This window comes from Myotis davidii, unplaced genomic scaffold (genome assembly GCF_000327345.1).
Source record: "Myotis davidii unplaced genomic scaffold, ASM32734v1 scaffold79, whole genome shotgun sequence".
NCBI classification, from domain to species: domain Eukaryota; kingdom Metazoa; phylum Chordata; class Mammalia; order Chiroptera; family Vespertilionidae; genus Myotis; species Myotis davidii.
This window is the reverse complement of record NW_006294339.1, coordinates 8,793,549-8,808,859: the sequence shown is the minus strand read 5'-3', so window position 1 is coordinate 8,808,859 and position 15,311 is coordinate 8,793,549.

Genomic DNA, 15,311 nt, shown 5'->3' with positions numbered 1-15,311 from the left:
GGCAAGAAGGATGGATTGATAAGCACACTGTAATTCATGGAACAACAGCTTGTGCAACCTAAAAGATAAAACTTAAAGAATTAAAAAAATAAATCTACCGGTGAATGAAAAATTTGTTTTCAGTTGCTTTGAATTTGTCACAGGGACAAACAGGTGACAAAATGGTCTCCTGATAAGTCTGTAGATGATGATTTCACCTTCTACTAAACCACAGTCCACCTTGGCATCATTGATCTTCTCTAATTACAGGTGCCACTTTCCCAGTGTTTCCTGAAAGTTGCAAGTCCCCTGTGGCCTCTGGGACCCTTCAATGAGGAGGCTATGGAAGCATAAGAAGACCTCTTTGCCATCATTTCATCTTCCCAGGTACTGGGCACCAAAGGCACTTTAAATGATTCTAAGTAATTTAGTTATTTTAACATTTAAAAATCTCCAACAATGGCAACTTGGTTGCTCATTCAATAAATTATTTATAATAGAAACAAAGAAAGATAAAAGTAAAAAATATCTTAAATGCCCAACAATTGTCATTTGATAGAACCAAAGGCAAATAATGCTGTAAAAGAATAATGACACAGAAAGGTATTTGTTCAGTGACATAGAATAAAGATATAGAAAGCAATTACAAAATAGGGTGTTACACTATGATGCCACTTAAAAATACCATTCTGTGTATAGGGAAGCAAAACAGGCCTAACCCTAACAGTGGTTCTCTCAGAGTGTTGGATTTGGGTGATTTTCATTGCCTCTTTTTGTTTACTTGTCTTTTCCATGATGAATATATATTACTTTTATGTTAAGAAAATACAATAAAAGCTTGTTTTTAAAAATAGTATTTTTACTACAATTTCTAAGGTTTTTCATAGCATTTCCAGCATAGGGAATGTTTTGAGAAGACAATAATGTGAAAATAGTCCCTCATAATTACTGGATTTGTAATGTTCTCGGCAACCACGCTAACATACACAACTGGAGGAATCTATCAGTTTGGTAGGGTGCCAATTAAAACAATGAAACCTTGGATATAAAAATAAAGAAAACGATTCCTAGTCTCCACATTACAGGACCAATTTGGGCTCTCTTAAGTCTGCAGCACAAAGTTGGTCTGCACTTTTGTAAAAAGAACCTAATCTCATTTTACTTATGCATGTCTACATGTGCTGTGTTCTGCCTATGACCAGAGAATTATTTGGGTGAACTGGAAAAAATAAATAATAAAGATAATAATGGTATTAACATGTAGCTGTTATTGAATAGATGCTAACTACCACGCACTGTGCCAAGCATGTTATAGGTGTAGTCTGTTCTGAAATCTAGTTAGTCTGGCCTATGTCTAAATATGTCCTTGCTATATCTGATCATAGATTTCCTTAATGAGACTCCACAACACAAGCTTCTAGTGTGATTACAGATTCTATAAGGAGGAGACCTTTCTGTTTTGCCCCCTCTATTTTCAGAATCTAACAAAGGGCCTGGAACATAGCATGTGGCCTGAAAAGATATTTAAACTAATTGCATAGGCCTTAGCTTTATCTGTGGCTTTACTAACAGATGCTTGAATATAGCAAAACTTGGGGTTTAGGCCCCAAGGGAGGAAAAAAAAAACAAATTGCAAATTGGTAAGCACATTTCCATAGCCAGACATAAGGACAATATGAAGTTATATGTGATTTCCACTAATTTGACAGATCTAGATCAGATCCATCCTAATCAATATCTCTGCGATTTCAATTAAAAACAAAGTCATTATGTGACTTTAGCTACATTTCTTTGCTCATTGAATCAGCAACCAAAGTCACACCAGTCCTAATGTCATTAGGACAGATTGCAGTTTTGGATTAAAATTCATTTCAAGTAAACTAACCTAAGGTCTAATCACATAATTACATCAGAGAGGAGATTTCAAATTAAAAAATTATAGGAGAGAAATACAGCTACCAATACTTAAACAAATCTCCCAATTCATTCAAATCTCTTCTGCGCAAACAAATTTTTAGGCTGCCAGCCAGCCCACTGATTTAAACTCAGTCAAATGCCTGAATTATGTGTTATGAAACAGAAATAGAATAGAAAAATGAAAATGTCAAAAATTTTAAATGGCAGAATTTTTTTTTCAGATAGTGGAATCACTGATGAATGCAATATCTAAATTAACTCTGTTAAAGAAAGCAAGCAGTTGGATTCAAGAAAAAAGTTATCATTCCTTTGAAAACTTCATGTGCTCCAGCCCATGTTATTCTAAATGCTGCAGAAATATTTAAATGATGAAGTCCACTATTTACCCTTATAAAAGGTGAGGTATAAGTAAAATTTAAGTAATAACAAACATCAAGAATGATCAAGTGGGTAAATGGGTTCAACAACAAAATTCAGATCCTCTTGAAAAGGGTTAAAGAGAGAAGAAATATTGTCTGTGTGCAAGAAGAACAAGCCAAACTGTATATAATTTTCTAAATTTATCACAGTCAAGTAATATGAACCCTAAGGCTGTCATGAATCTCAAAATTACTTTGTGTTTTCAATTTTTAAAGACCCATATTGAGCACACTTCCTTATTATATACTTTAATATTTTCTCCATATGCATAATGTAAGTTTTGGTTAATTTACTTCATATACTTAATGTTAGTAAACTGCTTTATATTAATAAACAAGAGAACATTAATCCTGACTTTTGTTTTTGAGATCAACTTTGGTTTCTGTATGTTATTAAAAACAATAACTCCTTGTTAAAATCTGTTACCAATTAGTTATATACAACTGTTAGACACAATTACTGTATAGATTAATGACTAATTGGCTTTCTCTTAATGAATCAAAACCTTAATTTCAATGTATTTTTTTAGAAGTATCAGATTTTTGAAAAAGATTTAGATAAATTAATGCTACCCCTTTTTCTGGAACAGAAAAACTATCACTTCAAAGTTCTCTTCAATATGTAAAAATAAAGACTTTTATAGAATGAGAAGCAGAAATTTAGCATGCTGTTTTGATTCAATGGGACATTTCATCCTATTGAGAAGTAGAAAAATCCCAATGGTGGCAAATAGAGCAGGAGATGAATTTCAAGAAGTACGTTGGCTTGTCATTGTTTTTCTAGCTATCAGACATTTTGAATTTTCTCCACTTTGCCATTTTTCTAAGCTACCTCAGCCATTTCAACTAGTGTACAGTGGACAAAGGAAAACATACATGAAGTTCTAGCTATGTAGTGACTCTTATCCCTGGAAGCAGTTGTGAGCAAGATGCCCACCAGGAAATTCTTTAAAGTATAGGTCAAATACAGTATCCACCAAGATTCTGTTAGATTTCATCATGAGCATTTGTAGTCATCAGAATTCTAAGATGGCCCAAGGTTCTTGGCCTCTGGGGTACAATGTTTTATATAACCCCCTCCTCTTGAATGTGGGTGGTACCAATGAGTATGATGGATGCCATTCTTGTGATTAGGTGGTTATAAGGCAAAGGTGAAGGGAATTTTGCAGATATAATTAAGGTCCCTAATCAGATTACTTTTAGTTAAGTTAAAAGAGTTATTATCCTGGGTGGGCCTGACCTAATCAGGTGAACCCTTTTAAAGAGTGATTAGAAGTCAGAGAGATTCTCCTGATGGTTTTGAAGAAGCTACCATATTATGAAAGGGCCTGTGAGAGGGCCACATGTCAAGGAACTACAGGGAACTCTAGGGACTAAGTGGTACCCTATTGGATATCCAGCTTTAAGAAAGTTAGGCCTTAGTGTTAAAGCTACAAGAAACTGAATTCTGCCCAGATGGCATGGCTCATTGGTAGAGCACTGACCTCTGAACCAGGAGGTCATGGTTCGATTCCCGGTCAGGGCACAGGCCTGGGTTGCAGGTTCCATCCCCAGTGTGGGGCATGCAGGAGGCAGCTGATCAATGATTTTCTCTCATCATTGCTGTTTGTATCTCTCTCTCCCTTTCCCTTCCTCTCTGAAATTAACAAAATAAAATAATAAAATAAAATAAAATAAAATAAAGAAACGATTCTGTCAACAATTAGGTAAGTTTGCAAGAGGACTCTGAGCTAATGTAGGCTGGACAAAATTTTGATTGCAGCCTTGTGGGACAGACCATACACAGAGTGACCTGCTTTGCTGTACCCAGACTGTGAGATAAGACTTGCATGTTGTTGTAAGCTAGTCTGTGGTAATTTTTTATACAGCAATAGAAAACTAACATGATATTCACATATAAGACTGCCAGTGCTAGAAATGTGTGCATTAAAGATGCACACTGTGCACTGATTATAGAATTCCACAAGTTTCCATTATTTTTAGCAAATCCATCTTAGGTTGTGAGGTTTTGCATTAGCCTACACTTGCCTAGAGAAAATGGTTAAGACAGCTTCTTGGGGGCGGGGGTGGGGGGAAGGTCAACAAATGGTTATTTCCAATGGTGTAAACATTTATGAAATATTCTATTTCCCCTTTATTCTTTCAAGAAACATCAATAGCAAAATCAGATCAAACAACATGGGAAAACTCAAATACAATCCTTGGGGTCTCCTATAACAAATCAAGGTTTGTTTTTGGTAAGTTTTTGCTGCAACCTGATGTTAAAGAATTTATTTTTAAAAAAGATACAGGGGACAGGGGAAACATAATTAATTTCAACTCCCCCACTCTTCCAAATTATGAGATTTACCCAACACTTTAACCAAGAACTTTACAGTGACAATTGTGAAGCAAATCCTACAGTAATAACAAGATAGTACAATGCTGTTTTTTGCTAGAAAAAACTGTAACAGGTCAGTGTTACTGCTCAGTTGTCAGAGGACTTATTCAAAGATTCATTGTCTTGTGAAAATTATCCCTGGTAAATGCTGTTCAGGACAGCAGGACTTTATCTTGTATGTTGTTGGAGTTTGGGTGATGTAATTCAAGTTGCCAGAGAAGACTTAACTGGTATATGTGTCTTTCTTCAAAATTAAAAAAAAAATGTTTACTTTCAATAATGTTCATTTATAGTCACAATCTGAGAGAAATTCTGGAAACAAGCAAACTCAGCACTTTAGTTTTAAAAATCCAATAGATAAGCAGGTTAGAGAGGACCACAGAATGCTATAAGTTTGGCTGTTCATGTTTGACTTTAGATATTCTCCTGACCATTGTCATCATCTAATTCCCCATGACCTAGTTTTACTACTGCTTTACTAATAGAACTATCATACAAAACCTTCATCCATCTAGGGACCTCTTTCGTCTAGGGATACCTTCATCCATCTAGGGACCTCAAGAGAGCCAGAAGTTGAAAATCAAACTTCTGCATTTTGATCATTTTCAAAAATCAGACTGAAAATAATAAGAGCTACAGATTATGGAGTACCTACTATGTGCCATGGATAGTAGTCCTCCCTTATCTGTAGTTTGCTTTCAATGATTTCAGTTATCTGTGGTATAAAAATATTAAATGGAAAATTCCAGAAATAAACAATTCTTAAGTTTTAAATTGCGTGTTCTGAGGGGCATGATAAAAATCTCATGTCTTCCTGCTCCATCTCACTTGGGATGTGAATCATCCCTTTGTCCAATGTACCCAACACTGTATATGCTACCCACCCTGCTAGTCACTTAGTAGCTGTCTGGGTTATCAGATTGATTTCAGTAGTTGCAGTGTTTGTGTTCAGGTAACCCTTATTTTACTTAACAATGGCCCCAAAGTGCAAGAGTAGTGATGCTGGCAATTCAGATAGCCAAAGAGAAGCCGTAAACAGCTTCCTTTAAGTGGAAAGGTGAGTACAGTACATTGAGATATTATGCGAGAGGGAGAGAACATTCACATAACTTTTAGTACAATATATTGTTATACTTTTTCTATTTGATTATTAGCTATTGTTGTTGGTCTCTTACTGTGCCTAATTCATAAATTAAATTTTATCACAGGCATGTATATATAGGAAAACAGTGTATATAGGATTTGGTACTATCTGTGGTTTCAGGCATCCATTAGGGGTTTTGGAACTTATCCTCTGTGGTTAAGGGGGGATTACTATAATCATGAATATCTCAGATCCTTAACATCTTCATTTCAGATGGAAGGGTATTACAGTACTGTCTACTTATAACTTAATGTTACAGAAACTAGGTACAAGAGATGTCAAACAGCATGCGCAAGATCATTCAGCTCCTAACTGATATTCGAGACCCAGGTCTCTCATTTCTAAAGCTTGTACATTGTGTGAAACTTCACACTCCCTCATGTAGTTCCCTTTGTATACTATAGAAAGTGTCCCATTTAAATGGCCAATCCAATATAATAAAAGGCTAATATGCAAATTGTCCCCTTGGCCAGGAGTTCCACCAGGAGTTCGACCAGGGAGTGGGGCTAGCTGGCCAACCTCCTGCGTCCCCTCCCTGTGGCCAGCCTGGCCATATCGGGGCAGGCTGGACCCTACCTGTGCATGAATTCGTGCATCACGCCTCTAGTTAAGTATATTTAGGGTTGAAGTTTCCAATTTGGCTATCCAAAGGGAAACAAATCAAAGAAATGGTATATTAATTGCAAAAGAATATGCGAAAAGAAAAACTCTGAAGTATACTAAAAATCACCTTGTCTTACATACCAAAAGTTTTTCTTGGCCTTAGTATGGATCACTTAGGATTTTATTAAACATACTGAATGCATCACCAGTAATTCTAGCACAGAACCTCCAATAAATAAATATCACACAGGCCTAGAAGATCATGACTGAGAGATGTTAAATTGTAAAACAGAAAATATATACATTTAATATTTACAATAGGCCTCTTGCCTATTCAACCAGTTGCTTTCTCTATAAAGCCTCCTGAAGACAAAAGCAGAAAGGATCAAAATTCTTCTTTTAAGAGTCATTGATATCTTACAAGTCTAGTGTATGTTGTAATGCAGCAATGCCTCACTTGATCAGAGGTAAAGTCTAACACCTTAATTTAGAATTAAGTAAGTCTTGACATCAAGGGAAGCCCCTGAGCTACCAAAATCAGTGTCAAAATAGGCAACAAAATTGAGGTATTTAACTCATAGGAAAGTGTAGTTTTACAGAAACTAAGAAAGTATTTCAAAAATAAAGTTGTGATTGAGGGAGTTGAATGCTATTGAGAGGTCAAGGATGAGAATATACATGGAAGATAGGGTAGAGAGGTTTACAAAATCAGTGGGAAGTGAAGAAGCAGGGAAACAGGTGCAGTCACCTCTTTGATGAAGTTAGTCTGCAGAGGGAAGCAGAAACATAGGGTAGTAGCTACAGGAAGATGGAGGGAAGCAAGTTGGAGCTTTCTGAAGATGGGAGACAGTAAAGCATGCTCGCCTGCAGAAATGGCCCAGCAGATGGACAGACACAGTGACTCAGAGAGGATAACTGGGGGAGAGAAGTCCTGAAGCTGAGTGGCCATACAGTTAGTGTGCAGAGAAGCCAGGATTTGAACCCAGCAAGACAAAGCTCTTCCTCCTTTCGGTGTACCCCTCCAAGATGCCTATTTCTGAAAAACGTTATGATTATTTAACTATTCTACTGATACAAACTAATCATGAGCTGATTTAAAATAGAGCTTAATAATGATACTTTAGCCCAGACGGTATGGCTCAGAGGTTGAGCGTCGACCTCTGAGGTCGCTGGTTCGGTTCCCAGTCAGGGCACATGACCCGGATTGGATCCCTAGCGAGAGGCACACAAGAGGCAGCCTATCAGTGATGTTTCCCTTTCATCGATGTTTCTCTCTCTCTAATCCTCTCCCTTCTTTTCTAAAAATCAATAAAAAATATTTTATAAAAATAATAATACTTAAATATTTTTCTTCAGCCTAAATGGCATGCTAACTGCTACTGTAACTGTTATCCTTACATTCGGGCGCTCAGATTCCTCTCTACCTCCCTGTCTAAGTGTGAGGAATGAATGCCCCAGACCTGTCAGTCAGACTAACAGTGAAGCATACATTTCAGTGCCATTTCTCATGCACAGGATGAAAGCTGAGTACCAGTACCACTTTTCCAAGTCATCCACCACTGGCGCATTTCTGCCCAGACTCATCTGTTCCAGAGGCAGAGCTCTACAGCTGCCCCACAGGCAAGAACAGGCCCTTCCTAGGCCCATTTCAGCTGCACCTTGTGATGAGATCATCTCCAACTGGGATGCTAAATAAAGACTGTGAATGGACAGATTAATCCCACAGTTAATGAAGGGTTCCCTTCCTGTGGGTATAAACACGTGCTGTGCGACATGAGGAGGTAGCTGAGGATACTGCACTCAACTTGGATTTGTGTCCTAATGATAAAATACATTAGGGTTCATTCTGGTGTAATTTATGATGATGAGCCTACTCCACAATAAAAAAGGTAAAGCATTCAGACTAGTTTGACTTTTAACCTTTCCAGTGAATTAAAATGTTTTAAAATCATTTATATGATGGAGAGAATAAAATGAGAGCTAATATCGCTTCTGAGGTTTATCCTTCTTATACTGTAGGCAACCATTTAAAATGAGCTAAAAGGACCCCCCAAAGAATTACCACATCATAAAGAAGTTCAGGTAATTTAAAGGGCCTGGATACAAGTGAGTTCTTCCATTTTTAAAAATGAGAGAATGGAATGAAAATGATATGGATTATTCAGGAGAAAAGAAATAATGAATTCTCTAATGTATTCCAAGTGTTCATTTGTGAGTGACAATTTACAACCAGAGAGAGTAAAGAACGGACACAAGAAAAATGTCATAGAGAAATCGGGTTCCAGGGCCAACAAAAAAGTCTTGATTTTTTTTTTCTAAGGGGATTTCCTTTCCTTTCAGGATAAATACAGACACTTCAGTGTCAGGACTGAAATTTAAAAACTGTATTTCATGCTCCATATACTTACAAGTTGGAGAGTCCCCACCCAACCATCTTCCCCCAAGCCATCCTATCCCCGCTTGTGTTCAGAGAACGATTGATTTTGGCTCAACACAGCAAGCACACCCCTTCACAGAGGACTGGAAATAAAGAAAAGATTTCTGAGAAAACCAAATTACTTCCTTTGCTTGAAAAATAAATATGGTATAACATAGCATAAATGTTTTATTCATTCTGCTTAGATATCCAGCTGAAAAGTTAAAAACTCAATCATACATTTGTGTGGTTTATATCTGCCCTGTCCAATACAGTAGCTACTAGCCATAGGTGGCTACTTAAATTTAACTTAATTAAAATTAAATGAATTGAAAACTTCAGTTGCTCAGCACAACCACATTTCAAGCATTCCATAGCCACATTTGACTAGTTGCTACAGTATTGGCCAGTGTAGCTAGAGAACATTTGCATCGTTGCAATAAGTTCTATTAGACAGCTCTAGTCTTATATGCCACCAAATACAGGGTGGGGCAAAAGTAGGTTTACAGCTGCTTGTATGGAAAATAATACAATAATTAATAAATATTAATATAAGTAAAAACTCTGTGTTTCACTTTTGCCCCACTCTGTAAGTTTGTGGGTTTTTTAAATATTTTTACATTTTCGGTCCTGCTGTAGAACAGCAGGCAAACCTTACTTTCATATCTTTTCCCAGCATGTTGGCCTCTTTGTAAGCTACAAAAGCAAAACATATGCACTATACGAATACATAATTACATAACGAGGAAAAAAATAAAACAAAAGCCCTTTCTCCAACAAGCTGGGGAAACCCAATGCTTATCCTTAGTCAATATCCTTATAGATACTGTTCTCCAACTACAATACCAATTTCAATGATGAGAAGTTAAGCGTTGATTAAATTAAGTTCACATGTGTCCGCTCAAACATGATTGAAAGCGTGGAGTGTAAGGGTACTCCCGGTAAAATTTAATTTCAGCGATGTGTGGTCTCTGTTGTTCCCTGTTCTGCATACACCTGCAGTGGAACCTATTAGTCCCAATATTCCTTGGGCATATGTGGAGCATTGATCACTTTATTTAAAGTAAAATTTGAAACTGATTGAGACATTTCATAGGGGAAAAGAGAAATGTAATTTTAGGCCTCTTCAAATTGCTTCAACTGTAAAGTCAAGTAGCAAACACTAGAAAGGGTTCTGTCAGCTAGAATCTGAGCTAGTGTAGTCAGCATTTTCTCCCTAAATCTTATTATGGCAAAGCATTTGATTTTTCATCTCTGTACTCTGTTTGTCCCCACAAATAAACTTCTTTGACCTCCACCTGTTACTTAGTGAAATCTGCCTGCCATCCTCCAATAACCCTATTCTTTGCCTCCAAAGGCCTTTGAGTCGCTGAGAAGGAGGGAAGATAGAGTTGTGCAATGAACTGATACCACTTTATAACTATGCAGTAGTTTGGAGTCACAGCTAGAAGCTACATGGTAAAAGGAAATTGATTTTCTTTTTTAAAGGCAATGCCTGTAGAGACTGGAAAGGGGCAACACGTTTCATCATTTTCACATGAAATTTTTCAGACAAAGAGGTTGTCTCTCAAGCTCCTATTTAATGCCAAAAACTCCCGGCCCTTGCCTTATAAGAAAACCTCTCTCTAGCAGAGTCATGCCATCATCTTAGATCAGCGTTTCTCAACCTGTGGGTTGTGACCCCTTTGGGGGTCGAACGACCCTTTCACAGGGGTCGCCTAAGGCCACTGGAAAACACATATATAATTACATATTGTTTTTGTGATTAATCACTATGCTTTAATTATGTTCAATTTGTAACAATGAAATTGGGGGTCACCACAACATGAGGAACTATATTAAAGGGTCGCGGCATTAGGAAGGTTGAGAACCACTGTCTTATATATATGAGCCAACAGGTCACTGCAAAGCTTACAGATATTTCACGTAGTTCATCATTCTGATATTTCGCAAAACAAAAAGAACCACTAACTTCAAATGCAGCTTTCTTTTTTGGATGCAAAAGGAGCGCATTATAAGCGAACATTATTACAACAAAAAATAAATAAAAAAGGAAGTACTTGTACACAACTATATGAGTAATTTTCTGAAGCACAGTATCTGACAAAAAGGTCTTGTATTTTTTTTTAACAATGACATATCAGAAAAGATTCCTGTGTAAAGCTGCACTTCTCCTGATTAATGCTGCACTGAACAGAAGAGACAGCGTCTGTCTAATTACGCTGAACACTTATCTGAGAGGGATTAGCAGGATGTCTCTGCTCACTGTCATTCTTTGCCCCAACGTAATGATAGATCCGTTTACGTATGAATGCAATGATTAAAACCCGCACTGTTTTCTTAACTGTCTCTATATCTTGGATATATTATATATTAAAAATTACTTATCTGACACTGAGGGTAAATGCCCAGTGAAGTTTTTCATATCAATTAAGTAAGTGAGTTAGTTCCCTTCAGTCACAGCCTCTGTGGAGGGTCTGATTCAAGTGTGCTGAAACTTGATCACCATAATGCTTTTATATCAGTTAGTGATTCACCCTTTTCTCTCCTTGTCTTCTTTGTCCAAATGCAAAAGTTTGGTTTTCACTTAAACTAAAAACTGCTCAGGCCCGACATTTTCTCTGGAGTCATGATTTAGCACTTCTTCACATTCACACCTTTTTTTGGAACCCAACACAAGGATCCAATTTTATACAGACAACACCCTGCAGGCCAATCAGAACTGGTTGCTAGCAATATACCATCTTTTGCAGCTTTTTCTATTCATATAATTAACTTTACCCAGAAACCATTAGGAAAAGGTCGTTATACTAAATAAAAAAAATTAAAAAAGCAAACACTTTGGGCTTTACATAATAGCCTGGCTACCCCTAATCCAAAGGACTGTTTCCATATGTGTCTAAAGAGACAAAACAAAGTTCCTCTCTTTTTCTTCTTCCACTTACTAACCCCAAAATGACAACTGTCACCAACTCAGTCCTTAAATGTGCAAAAAAATACAAATATGGGTATTGAATGTAAGTTACTAAACCATTCCCATAAGGCAGTTTATTTCTCTGGCTTTAGTCAAGTTAAGACAACTATCAAGTAGTCTAAGTAGCAGACAATGACATTTATAAGAAATTACATCTCCGCAAAAGTCTCCAAATGTGTGGCTAGGACATAAATTTATGTGACCCAATATTATCATTATGTGTTATAAATATTTTTTTAAAAAACAGAAGGCATGTTAAGGCTTCATTGCTGATGGACAAACTCATAAAAATATCAAGCACATCAAAAGAAGAAAAATTACCAGTTGAGTCTTTGGAGGATAAGATTTCTTTTCTGAAGAAAAAAAAAAAATCACCCACTGGAAAAAAAGAACTCTTAAAATTAGAAGCAGGTGTCACCACTACGAAGTGATAAATATCAAAGAATAACCGGCCTGAAACATGTTCTTATGCATCCCAGACTGCTTTTAATCCTTACACGTGTATTTTGGCATTCGAACATGAAGCCCTGCTTCTGTAAGTCCCTGAAGAGAGTTAAGACACGAGAGATGTTGCATGGCCATTTTGATAAACCCGCTCTTCAGTCAGACCCATGAAATGGCTGGAAGGCAGATGGCAAATTTGACCGGCATTAAACGGTAAGTGATCGTGACATCCCAGAATTTCTGAATCCTGGAAGCGAACCACAGTGAAGTGATTTCTGGGTTGGGATGGCTAACACAGCAGAATAATCTGGAACGACAGAGGACACTTCAGATTAGAGATGGCTATTGGGTTGCCATTCCTTGAATTTCTAGTGGCTTGAGTGCATTCCCAATGACGCACACGAAAATCTGAACTACCACTCATTACACACAAAGTGGGAAAATCCCTCGGGAGTGAAATTCTCCTTTAACATGGAGGACAATAAGGGGTTTTGCCCACATTAAAATCTCGGGGAGCTGGCATGTCATCGGAATGGATGCCAGACATTCACAGCTGTCTAGAAAGCCTGTTCTCAGTGGGCTGACGGCTGGACCACAAGCAGAGCTCCTCACTCCAACAGCCCAGAGAACCAGGAACCAAGCAACCAGCATTTAAAAATCCAAAAGTTTCACAGGGGTAGCTGTTGAGAAAGGGAGGTCAGTAATACTTTACTCCGAAGAGGCAAGCCTATAACTCTGTTTCAATGGGTTCACTCATTCTATCGCAGTTTAATTTTTCATCAAGTTGAAGAGATGCTTTGAAATCGGTGACTTTTTTTATTCCCATAGTTTTCTCCTATTTGGGAGACATGCTTTGAGACTCAGTGCTGGAGAGAGTCCTCTCCGTGTGAGTACTGGGTGTGTTGTTCAGGAGCGCGTCCGGAGACAGTCCTTGATTTACTAGGTCGATGTGAGCATTTCTCGTAATCTAGGATGTAATTCACCCATCATCCTGAAATAGGTGCCATGTCTCTGATTAATTGATAAGTGTGTGATGTATCTGAAATCCTTAGATGGATAGAACTGGATAAATAGGCATTACTGTAAGTCTCTGTCGAGCAAAGAGCAACTGGGATGTGCGCAGCCACATCAGAAACGGCAGCACGGCCCGGGCAGAAAAACTACTAACTACCTCCTGAGAGCTGCGTGGGTCTTTGGAAATCTTTCTTCCATCCCTGCCATGCTCCATATAAAGCCCCTTATTCTCAAGTATTAAAAACCCATTTTATTAAAAACTTTGATGGCCAAAAAAAGAGAGAGAGAACTTTATTCTCACATAAACTGATGGCATTATACTTGATTATTTAATATTTAAACAGAATCATGAGTATGTAGGAAAAATATAAAAACATACAAGAGAAGGAAATAAGTCTGCAAATAGTATTATTATTAGTGATCTGTATAATATTTTTTTGCAAATTAAGCAAATATATATGTACATACACACATATATACACACATTTCTATGTATGCATATATAGAAATATAAAAATATTTAAAACTATAGATACATATACAATACATAGTTGTATATACATATATAAAGCTTAGAATAACGTATAAACATAATAAGTTCTCAATAAACATTAGGTATTAATTATAAAATACATATTTAAAATTTCAGCAGCACTCCAATGACAAAATACAAGTAAATTTATTTTTTATTGTTAGTCAAATTGTGGTATTACTCAAGTCTATAAACTATCTACATTATGTTCAGAGACTAAACAGAGGACATAAGAATACTAAATAAGTATGTTTTCTCTTTATATCAGAGGTTAAAACTACCATCTGAGTTCTACAAATATTTAACAATATTTATTAGATAAATAAAATTTATTAGATAAAGGAAAATCAACACAGCAAACTCTTAAGTCTGATCTATCTACCTATCTACCTGGTCTTGTTTCTCTTCTTCCAACTATACTTTCTGGTTATTTAACCTCCATTCAGAATCATTGTGTTTCCTCTCAGTAAATATTTGCTCAGATTCTGCCCAATTTCCTGACCCACAGGTCAGAACACTGAGGATGTTTGCATCCAGGGTGCAGAAAGATACAGCTCTTGCTGGAGTAGGACGGCGCTGCCTTTTGCGTTTCGGCAGTTTCCTGGCTTTTCAGCTTTCTACACACTTCTTAGAGATAAAGAAAGGTAAGACATAATGAAGGGGAGGAAACATGCACTGGCATTCACTGGTGCTCCTTTAATAATGAAATAGTTGCCCTAGCCGGTTTGGCTCAGTGGATAGAGCATCGGTCTGCGGACTCAAGGGTCCCGGGTTTGATTCCGGTCAAGGGCATGTACCTTGGTTGTGGGCACATACCCAGTAGGGAGTGTGCAGGAGGCAGCTGATCGATGTTTCTCTCTCATCCATGTTTCTAACTCACTATCCCTGTCCCCTGTCCCTTCCTCTCTGTAAAAAATCAATAATAAAAATATACCAAAACAAACAAACAAAAACATTTATTAAAAAAATAATAATGGAATAGCTTTTGTACCAGCACTTTAAAAAATATATATTTTTATTGATTTCAGAGAGGAAGGGAGAGGGAAGGAGAGATAGAAACATCAATGATGAGAGAGAATCATTGATTGGCTGCTTCCTGCACACCCCCCACTGGGGATCGAGCCTGCACCCCGGGCATGTGCCCTTGACTGGAATTGATCCTGGGACCTTTCAGTCCACAGGCCAACGCTCTATCCACTGAGCCAAACCAGCTAGGGCCGTACCAGCACTTTTTAAACAGTCACAGTGGAGGATTGTGGTCTAAGTCCACAAATAAACTCTTAAGATATGTGATTATCAGCATACTCTCTCTCCCTCGTATTACAAGCCAGGTACGTGTTTAACCAGTCACCCTTCTTTCCTTCACTGGATTGGAGGCACTTTGAGGGCAAGGTCTGCCTTGGTTTAATTATTTTCCCTCTAGCATCTTACAAGGTGCTTTGCATATAACAGATGCAGGTATGTACAATATGTTTTCTTTTTTTATATT